This window comes from Crocodylus siamensis, chromosome 9 (genome assembly GCF_052110815.1).
Source record: "Crocodylus siamensis isolate JL-2025a chromosome 9, ASM5211081v1, whole genome shotgun sequence".
Taxonomy (NCBI): Eukaryota; Metazoa; Chordata; order Crocodylia; family Crocodylidae; genus Crocodylus; species Crocodylus siamensis.
Genome location: NC_143403.1, coordinates 33,778,227 through 33,788,689, shown reverse-complemented (window position 1 = coordinate 33,788,689; position 10,463 = coordinate 33,778,227). Strand labels below are relative to the sequence as shown.

The 10,463-nt window shown below is 43.4% G+C and overlaps 1 protein-coding gene across 5 annotated transcripts in view; it reads left to right on the top strand.

The window, feature by feature from the left end:
* NECAB2 (N-terminal EF-hand calcium binding protein 2) overlaps nucleotides 1–10,463 on the top strand; it is a 403,696-nt gene that overhangs the window by 381,803 nt on the left and 11,430 nt on the right. For 2 of the 5 annotated variants that reach the window (XR_016444199.1, XR_016444202.1), the window contains exon 15: nucleotides 361–9,995. The exons of the other annotated variants lie outside the window; for them this stretch is intronic. The gene's annotated coding sequence lies outside the window, so the exon portion shown is untranslated. Of the gene's footprint in view, nucleotides 1–360; nucleotides 9,996–10,463 lie in introns of those variants that run through there. 5 annotated transcript variants of the gene reach the window in all.

The window sequence follows — 10,463 nt, the reverse complement described above, 5'->3', positions numbered from 1 at the left end:
TGGGCTCAGGGTAAAGCCCACCCATGTGGCATGGGGCTTGGGGGGCCACGGGGATTGCTGGCCCTCCCACCTAGCAGCAGCCAGTGAGTGGGGGCTCTTTTTTAAAGAACCGGGAGCTAGGGGGGCTGGGAGAGTGGGCAGGGGGTGCTCAGGGAGGCTGGGGGGAGCAGGCAGGGGATGGGGCCTGGCAGGAGCCCTGCTGTGGTGTCCCCCCCTGCCCCCTACTTAGCAGCATGGAGTCCGGGTCCAGCTCCCTGCTGCAGCTAACGGGGACTGCCTGAAGCTCCAACGCTCTCTGAATCGATTCAGAAAGCTTCGAATAGATTTGGACCTTTTAATTGTTCTCCTGATTCAATTCAGATTCAGCCACCAAATCGGACCGAATCTCCTCCGAATCGAATCAGCGCCGGAAGCATCGCACAGCCCTACTAGCCACTAACTGTGACACCTAACAAAACTAAACAGTTACATTAATGCTTGTTCTCTAGAAATAAGACTTCCCCAGGCATGTTGCATTATTGTAATTGCTTCATAGACAAAGGTGAAAGCAGTATTCCTGTACTGAAGATCCCTTGGTGTGTAAGTATTACCCAAAACCTAGGGCTGACAAACTATTAAAAAAAATTAATTGCAATTATTGTGAAATAAAAATAGCTGCAATTAATTGCAATTTTAACTGAATAGTTAAACAATAGTCAGCACCCCCCATCCAACAGCCCAGACCCCTTTTGCCCTGTGGCTCCTCACTGCCACCACCCATAGTGCACAGCCCTGGTCCACCCCACACCTGCTTCAGACTTGCCCCAGCAGAAGCAAACCAGCCAGAACCTGCACTCACAGCCCCAACCCCACCCCACCCTGCACCTGCTCCAGACTTACCTGCCCATCCTGAGCAATGGCAGTGGCCAGGCAGAAGCTGCTGCTCAACACAAAGGAAAAGCAGCCCCTTCCCCTCACTGTTGCCAAGCCCTTCTTGCTGCAGCTGTCTGGAGCCCATACCCAGGCTGCTCTGCAGCTCCTCTGCACTGTCACCTCACTGTGGGGCAGTCTGGGCACAGGCTCTGGACTCTGCAGCAAGAATGCCCTGGCAGCAGTGAGGGGGTGGGGCTGCTTTTCTCTCATGCCAAGTTGTAGCTTCTGCCCAGCTGCTGCTGCTGCTGCTGCTTTTCAGCATGGGCAAGTATGCCTGGAGCAGGCACAGAGTGGGCCAGAGCCGGGGCTGTGTGCACAGGTTCCATCGGAGCTGATCCTTTCCACTGGTCAAAAGGATGTGTGCAATTAGTGCAATTAAAAAAATTAACACAATTTGTTTCTACATTAATTGCATGAGTTAACTATGATTGACAGCTCTGCCCAAAACACATCATCATCATCCCACCCTGTAGCAGAGGTACATGCAATGAACAAACTAAAGCCCTGATCCTGCACTCAGATCATCTCAGCTATCAGCTATGGCACAGGATTCTACGCTCACAGATTTGATTGATGGAGCTGTTAAGTATTGTGCTTAGTGCATTTTGTGCCGTATGCATTTTGTGTGCATTTTATACCACAGGACAATGTTATTTAACCTGCAAGCTTATGCACAAAGTCATATAGAGACAGCAGCTTATCAGAGGAAAAGTTTTATGTACACAATGTAAATATAAAACCAAACAATTATTTCCTTCAACATTACATTTTTAACTTGCAGAATTCTGTAGGAAAACAATGTAGGATAACATGTAATAACACAATAGATAACTTTCTTCCATAGAAAATATTCAGTATTAGAAGCTTCCTGAATTTTTTTTTTTGTTTGTTTCTCAGCTTTGAGTTATAGTTTTCATATTAGATCATAAATCAACAGTCATGCAAGTAAGACAAGAGAATTAGATACTTTTGGCATGAGCAGAACTAGGGGCCAAATACTGCTCTCAGTTACACTGGAGTAGAGCTAAGTAATTCCCTTAATATTTGTGGAATAGCCTAGATTTACACCCAGGTGACTGAGCAAAAAGTCAAACCTTCCAATGAGGCAAGCTTCTTCCCCACAAACTCTTGTGAGGTAATACATAACATCCTAGTTCACAGAAAAGTCTACTTTATTCATCAATAAAGCAGCTGGGCACACAGAAAATGTCCCTGGCCAAAGGAAAGCATCCAGATCCCCCATAGCATTTTTTTTTCTCTCATAAGCACTTAAATGGGAGCATGATCACTTCAGTGACAAAGGAGAATTACAAGTCTACGTGAGCGGTCTGTGTGGGTCAGAAGGTCACAGGCTCATCCCTGGGTCAGTATTTCAAGAGTTCAAGTTTCCCATCAGGACTTGGGCTCGTACTGGATTTGCCATGTCCACAACTTTCCCACGAATTGAATTCCTTTTGGAAGCAGTTGGGGGAGGGAGCAAGCGTCATAAGCAGCTATGGGAGGCTCTCATCTGGACTGCTTTATGGTCTGCCAGTACTGGCAAGTGATCCTCTTGGACTTATTCCTCCATCTCAGAGGGTAGGGTTGGGGGTGGGAGGGCTGGCCTGGAATGGGGACGTTCAAAGCTGCAGTAGCCAAATAGAGGGCTCATTCATATGGAAATTCTGAGCAAAGAGTCACTGTGCCCCATATAAACCACCACAGCATCTGGTACTGATTAGCATTCTTGCCAACCGCAGCACTAGAAGCACCAAGGACTGAACAGCCACGCAGAATTAATTCTTCTTGCAGGGCTTGGGGGTGTTCCCTTCCTTTAGGATGGAGGCACATTGTTGGGACAATAGGGGAGTTTGCATTCCAACTATCCAAGCCTTATGCACAGTGGAACTTCACTATCCAAGGTTACAAAGCTAAAACCTCTCACAAGCACTAATGGCCAAATCCTGTATCCAATGGGTGCATCTACATGAGCAATTAATTAAATTAAATAAACTCCGGCACAGTTTGTACTGAAGTCAGCTGCTCCAGGGTGCAGCATATACACATGTGCCCTGGACCAGAGCAGTTAGAATTAGGGTGGATCAGGCCTGGGCTCCAAGTGGTAGCATCTGGATTTGGTGAGGCATGAGGGTACCACTGTTTAGCTAGGCAGCAGGCAGTCCCTGGCGCTTTAGCACCCATGCCGCAGCCAGCCCCTGTTACAGTCTACATGTGATCACACATAAGTGCTCCACCATAAGATAGTACTGTCCCTGACAGTATTATTTTATGACGGAGTTAATTACTGCACCCTAATACAGGTTCATATGTAGACAGTGACACTTTACTGGAAATCTAATTAGTCTACTCCTCAGTAAAGTGTAGATGCACCCAGTATGCAACTACCAGAGCTAAGTACTGCAAGGGGTTGTGCCCAGATTCTTCCTGTTGCTGTTACTCTAACCCTGAAGGTGTAGTAATTACATGTCATTGGTATTTCCCAGTTCCGCAAAGGACAATGCTCAGCAGATTCAGGCAGTGACTGACACATCAGTACCATGCCTCGTCCCTAATTTTATCTCCAGTTTATTCTGTTTCTTTACACTCCCCAGGACAGCATATGGGGATGCTCACAGAGCTGTATTTCATATATGGGGTATTCATTTTTAGCAGACTACCCAGACCCTCTTCTCAAGGCAAGATAACTGTCCCTGCATGGGGAACAAGTACACATATACCCACAGCTGCCAAAGCCCTGCCTGCATTCAGCCAGCACAATATGCAGCCGCACAAAAAGGGAAAAGATAGTTGTTAAATAGTTTTGCTGCCACCTTCTGATCTCAGCTTTGGCCCATGAATTGAGACAAATTGGAGAAAAGGACTAAATCTCTGCACCACGAGGAACATTTTGCCCATATCATGCAATATCTGGCTGCTTAGTGCTGGTTCTCCATTGCACTGTGAATGCTGTCTCTGTGGAAAGCACACCTTAACATATTTTATACAAATGACTCCATGGAACATTCTAACAAATTCATTTTATATTTCCCAAATATGTGACCTCTTGCTCTCAGTAAGAAGGATAAAGAGACTTTAATCAGCTGCTATAAGGAATTACAGATGACTAATTCTACCTGCCACCTCAATTATATCTTTGCAGGCTAAGGTGTTTATAACCATTTAAAGGGTTCTTTTAGGCCTTCATTAGCTGTACACAAAAGAATTCAGAAATAATTGGCTTGTATGATTTAAAAATTGGCCATTGAGCTGTAAAATACCAGCCAATGGGAAAGCCTCTTAATTTGGACTGGTTCTTTGATACAATTTCTCTCTAGTTTCAAAGTTGGGGAGGGGTTTGTAATCTGTTATGATGTTATGAGAAGGTACAGCTCCCCCATTAGTACTGACTTGAGTAAAAGAAGAAGGCTTCCCAGGCTCCCCTTAAGGCAAATGCACACATATTAGACCAACAAGGCAACCTATCAGTCAGACCTAACCAGATTGAGGACCAAAGTCACAAGGAAAGGAAGATTCCATCCTCTCTCTCTCCCTAGAAGTGAATGCAGCAGCATAAAGATAAAGAGCCCCATGCCTTCAGGACCTGGAGTGGTTGGTGTACAGTCCTTAGGACAAATAAGACCCAAAAGTTTATCTAGACTCATGACTCTCAGCTGCTGTCATTCAACATGGAGATGAAGTCCACATAAAGAACACGCTCTGGCATGGATCAAGGTGACCTGGTTGCTCAGATCACAATGATGCATGTTGCATAATAGGGTCACTAGTCTCTCTGAAGTCCACCTTGACATTATTAAGAAGGAAAGCTGCAATCTGCTTCAGATTGTGCCAGGTGCCCCAGATGGCCATCAGCACATTGGCCCTGAACACGGAACTAAGTGTGTCAAGAAGGTCCCTGTGGTGTGTGCATACATGGCATGGTAGTACTAAGGCTGCTGCAGTGAGTGGCTTGTGCCAATTTTTCTCCCCAGTGTTACATACTCCCAGCAGTCATGCTCTGTGTCTGTCATGGGAGAGCGAACTTGCTCATATCTTGGAGCACAGGCGACTGGTCCCCAACAGGGACAGTGGCCCCCCCCGAGGGCCAACACTGATGCTGTCAGCAGGGCTGGTGCCCCCTGACAAGGCCACTGCTATTGGCAGCTTTTGCTGGTATCCCCTCCACCCCCGATTCAGAAGACACTAGTCACTCATGTTTTGGAGTACAAAAAAATCACTGCAGAGGTACAGAGAAGCTGTACCAGAGGCACCAGCTTGCAGTTCTGGCTGCCTCACTCAGCCACCTGTCCTTCATGGTAGCCAGATCAGCTCCCCCTTCAAGCCTAGAAACGGTTGACTCTCTATCCCTGGAAAGGAGCAATTCCCAGCTTTCCAATGCAGGGCAAGCAGCACATGTGGGCCCAGGAGGTTAAAATATGCTGTACCAGGCCATCTCATTTGCTTTCTGCTTTTCTGTTGCTGCATACTCCCTGAAACATAACATCAACTTTTGCTCTCTGCGCAGCTGCTTTTCCTCTGTGATCCTCTCTAGAAGGAACTGATCCACTTCTGCTACCAAGCTTTCAGTCATCCATTCAGGCTACAAATCCTTCCCTCCCATTTCTGTTTCCAGGAACTGCTTTGCTGCTGCTGCCTTCAGCATTACCCTGGGCACTTACCTCTGCCCTGCTTCCCTGAGGTAGGAGGCACAGCATACAGATTAAGGAAGGAGACTTTGAGGAAATGTCTAACCCCAGAAAGCTCCAGCCGTAAAGAAAGGGATCAGTGGTTTGGCCAAAAGACACTCAGAAGACAGGGAAGGTATCAGAGACAAGATGAACAAGAGTTGGCATGTCTCTAGCACCATGGCTCAAGACCATGCTTGGGAGTGCTATAGTATATTATGCCACACCCACTCTACATGAGTAGTATCCCAACACTGATGTAGTGTATTTACCTTAGTGAGATGCTAAACATGCACAAATATGTTATCCTAAGTGAATGAGTTTATTGGCACATGCCCAGTACTGTTCTAAGGCATCTGCATTAACTCATTTTTGGCACATAGGAGCAAGCTGTGCAACACTCCCTGACACCATCCTTGAGGCACTGTAGACAAGCCCAGTGTGGGAGACAAATATCTATTCTCCTGGAAAATAGGAACGTACTGGTCAGTGGAGTAGGAAAAAGAAGAGGGTGGGATCAGCTGTCACAAGAGGATTCAATGTAGAAGTGAGGCAGGCTGCGCAGCAGGGAAAGGGTAGTGGGATGATCGGGTGCAGTGTTTAGGCAAAGACAGTTCCATTAGTGCATTCCTGTGCATCACCTGCATCACAAATTATGATTAACTGACCAATCTCTCATGGTCTATCAGCAATTGATGGAGTATGCCTTGCATTCTGGCATGACATTTTTAGACCTCCATACATCAATGACTTAAGCCTTCCGGAGTGTCTAATAACCTTCTTCAAAGCAAGTACTAAGCAAGAGTGTCAAAAAATTGGAAGGGAATATAAGTCTGGGAGGCATCCAGCAGATGAAGTCACATGACCTCATTTGCAAAAGATTTGATTAACTTAATTGTGAACTGAGATCACTGGTTCTCACATTCTATGGTTATCAAATCCCCTGTAGAAGAGGCAAAGAAGGTTTCATGCAGTATTTATTCGGGTGGATTATGCTACTATTAACATTTTGCAGATTGGCTTTCATGGTAGCTTTGAAGGCCAATCATAAAACACACCAGTTAGGTTTGGGCTTGTCTGCTGTACTGTTTGGCTTCCTTCACTGCTTTCTGGTTTTCCACATTTGTTTTGAAGAAGAGCTTAGTCTAACAGCAGCTGAAGTCAGCATGCTTCCATTTCTTAGTTGCGTGTGTAAGAGTTAACAGCAGGCTAAGATAAGGCAAGATCAAATTGCAGATGGCCATTTTAGGAATCTAGGACTTGCTATATCAAATAAGACCTGGATCTTGTCCTGCACAATAATTATTATCAGATGCATCAGAAGAAGTTATAAGAAATACTGAAGAAGGCAGTGATGATGTTAAAAGCCATCTTAGATCTGAACTAACTGAGCTCCTTCCGGAGTAGAACTGGCTGGTTATGTCAGACTAAGCCTGGATGGCTCTTTTTGGCACTACTGCAATATCATCAGAAAGACTTGAAACAAGGTCTTTTGGTGTTACTGAAACAGTGCCATTGGCTCAATGGGCAACATCAGGCAGTTCACTTTCTGTCTGCTCCTCAGTTTAACTATCTGTATAGTAAGAGAGGAGAGGGAGGTAGCCTGGGAATTAGGAGACCTGGATCTTACATTTGGCTATGACATTGGTCCTGTGTGGCCTTGGGCAACTTGCTTCACCTTTCCGGTCTTCAGTTGGATCCATGTGCCCTGCCCCAACCTTTGGAAAGCACTTTGCGGTCTATCAGTGAGAAGTGAGAAGTGAAGCTGTTTGATATTTTCTTTTCATATGGATACAAGCTGGTTTTCAACCAGTTTGCTGGACCTCCGTACCCAAAGAATCTATACCACCAGCAGTCATTCCCTCCTTTCCCCACACTACTTCTGAGTGTTAAAAATTGAGGGATGAAATAAATTTACTAAATACACTGTGAAAGCTGAAAACAAGCAGCACATTATTAGATAATGCAAGTCATTCTGAGATCAGAAGAAAACAAATCACTCCTACAAAACACACACCAACAGGCACAACTTACAAGATCAATCCACAATTGATCGGGCTCCACAATTCAAAAAGGATGTCGAGAAACTTGAGAGAGTGCAGAGAAGAGCCACACGCATGATCAGAGGTCAGGAAAACAGGCCTTATGATGAGAGGCTGACAGCCATGGGACTATTCAGTCTGGAAAAGTGCAGGCTCAGGGATGATCTGATGGCTGCCTTTAAGTTTATAAAGGATCTGGGGGAACATCTGTTCACCAGAGCACCCCAAGGAATGACAAGGTCGTTTATGTCCATAAACTCCTCCATAACCGTTTCAGGCTGGACATAAGGAAGAATTTCTTTACTGTCCGAGCCCCCAAGGTTTGGAATAGCCTGCCACCAGAGGTGGTTCAAGCACCTACTTTGAATGCCTTCAAGAAAAATTTGGATGTGTATCTTGCTGGGATCCTATGACCTCTGCTGACTTCATGCCCCTGGGACTGGATTCAAAGATCTTCCAAGGTCCCTTCCAGCCCTAATGTCTATGAAATTCCTGTGCTAATAATATGGATTATCAAGTCTGACTTGGAAGATGGTACAGCTCAAAGCAATTAAAAAAACATTAAGCACATCTGAGAAAAAAGGCCTGGCAGAAATGGCACAAAAATCCTTTTTCTCTTGCTATTAGTTTGATAAGTGTTGGTCTATATATCATTTCTGTACTGCTTTATCTACCTCAGTTTGGGACTATCCTAGTTAACAAGGTACTGCCACCCTTCACTGCCCTGGAAGATTCATACACCAAAGAGCTTATTCCTACACATTGTGGGGAATGTGTTAGAATGAATATAATGGTACCCACACTACGTATCATGTTAATTTATCTATTTTAGTGAGGGGAAAAGGCTTTAACTGAAATTAGTAAAAGACTGTAAAAGACTGAACTCCAGCACTTTTGTTAGTGTCTTTCTTAAACAACTGACCAAACTATGTGTACACTTAGAGTCAACTCAATGAATAGCATTCTTCTGCCTGAAATGCAGTAATGTTTGAATGTCACATTGATGGATTCCAAATTTTAGGGAGTGTTCTCAGTTTCAAAAGGTTTATTGTGATGAAACTTCAGAAAAGTTCAAAGGAGGGAAACAAATAGGGCCCCTGGCACTTGGCTAGCTGAGCCACAACCTTCCATCAAAATAGAATTCAAAGAACCATTTGAGAGCCGGAATGAGTTATTAACCCTCACCAGCAGACCAGCTTCACCCCTTCTCTACCTCAGCTCAGCCCACTTGCCTGATACAGCTTAAGGCACTGGCACTTGAAAGAGCTCTCCCCCAGACAGGATGAAAAGTAAAGGAGAATGGAGAGATGGGAACAAGGAAATGATTATATCAATGCCAATTACACTTTTAACTTAGAGCTGATCAACATTATTAAATTAAAAGCATTGTTGGAAAATGTCATTTTTCATTATTTTTTTTGAAAAATTATTCATGTTGAATTTTTCATTGCTTGTAAAAAAACTCCCATTTCTTTCTTTTTAAAAGTAGAAAACATACCATTTTTGTACCCCAAACCTCCTTTCTAAGAAATAAAAGTTAATAACTTCCAATCACATTTCAATATATTTTTTTAAAATAATCAAAAGTAGTTTGTAAAATATTTCTTTGCAATTTCTTGGAATTTGGCCCAATGTCTTAACCATTTACAAAGGGTTTTTAAAATAAATAAATACATTTCTCATCAGGCATTGCAACGGTCTACAACTGCTTCATCCTGCCAAGTACAGTACCTAGTATTACAAGATATTTTTTTCAGTCAGTATGTAGAACAAAAAGAAGCATTTTAACCAATTTTGTATGCAAGTCTGCATGAGTGAAAGCTTTCTTAAGCCACCTTTTTATTACAGCAGATTTAAAATGAGTGCTTGGAAATATTACAAGAGTTCAAGCAATACTTTCCTTAATCAGCCTAGAATTGTGTGTGGGATATCTTTTATTGCACCAACTATATAGTTGTGGTACCAAAAAGCTCATCTGTATCACTCACACATAATTAAAAAACAGATATCACCCACAAAAACCTGTTTCCCCCTGTATTTTTGGAGCATCATGGCTATAACATCACCCCAAAATTCACATTATTACTTAACCAGTCTAGGTATTTCCAGTTATTGGCAAATTGTCCAGTGTACAATTTTTGCTCAACTATTGTAATAAAGATGGACATGGTTCTTTTTATTGCAACTCCCAGAGGGAGCTTGGTCCATCAGCTATTTATAATTGCATTAGGATAAAGCTTGGTATGCAAGATGTCAGCCTGATTAGGAATTATTTTACAGAACATCACATGGGTTAAGCTGTTTAACCTAGGTTCTAATTCTGGCTGAGCCAATGATTTACTACATGACCTCTGACAAGTCCTATGACCTTTCTGTTCCTCAGTCAATTCATTTAGAAAATCAGGTAAGCAGCAACATCTCAGTGGGTATGGGAGGTAGAGCAGATACCACCTCTGAGCTGAGATTTTTTTTGGGTAAATTTATTAAAAAAGTCTGACTTCTCAGAGATTATAAAGTCAGAAGGGTACGACTATCTTGTCTGATCTGCTGCATATTGTGCCCTGTGCCAACTTTAGCCTATGTTTTAGAGTAGGCTAAGCTGCACTGCCTTATTATACTTCCTTCTACTTAACTAGCCTCTAGCTAAACTAATTTTCCTTGTTTTAATATGTGTACACATTCATTCATGGATAGTGGCTTTTAGATTAATACTTTCCACAATTTAGCTTTCACTTGAAATAAAAGCAAGATCCACTAATTTTGACTTTGCTTTTGTGGACTGCAAATATATAAGCTTAAGTTTTGAAAAACGTTAACATCTTGCAGCAGAAACAGTGTAACCAGAATG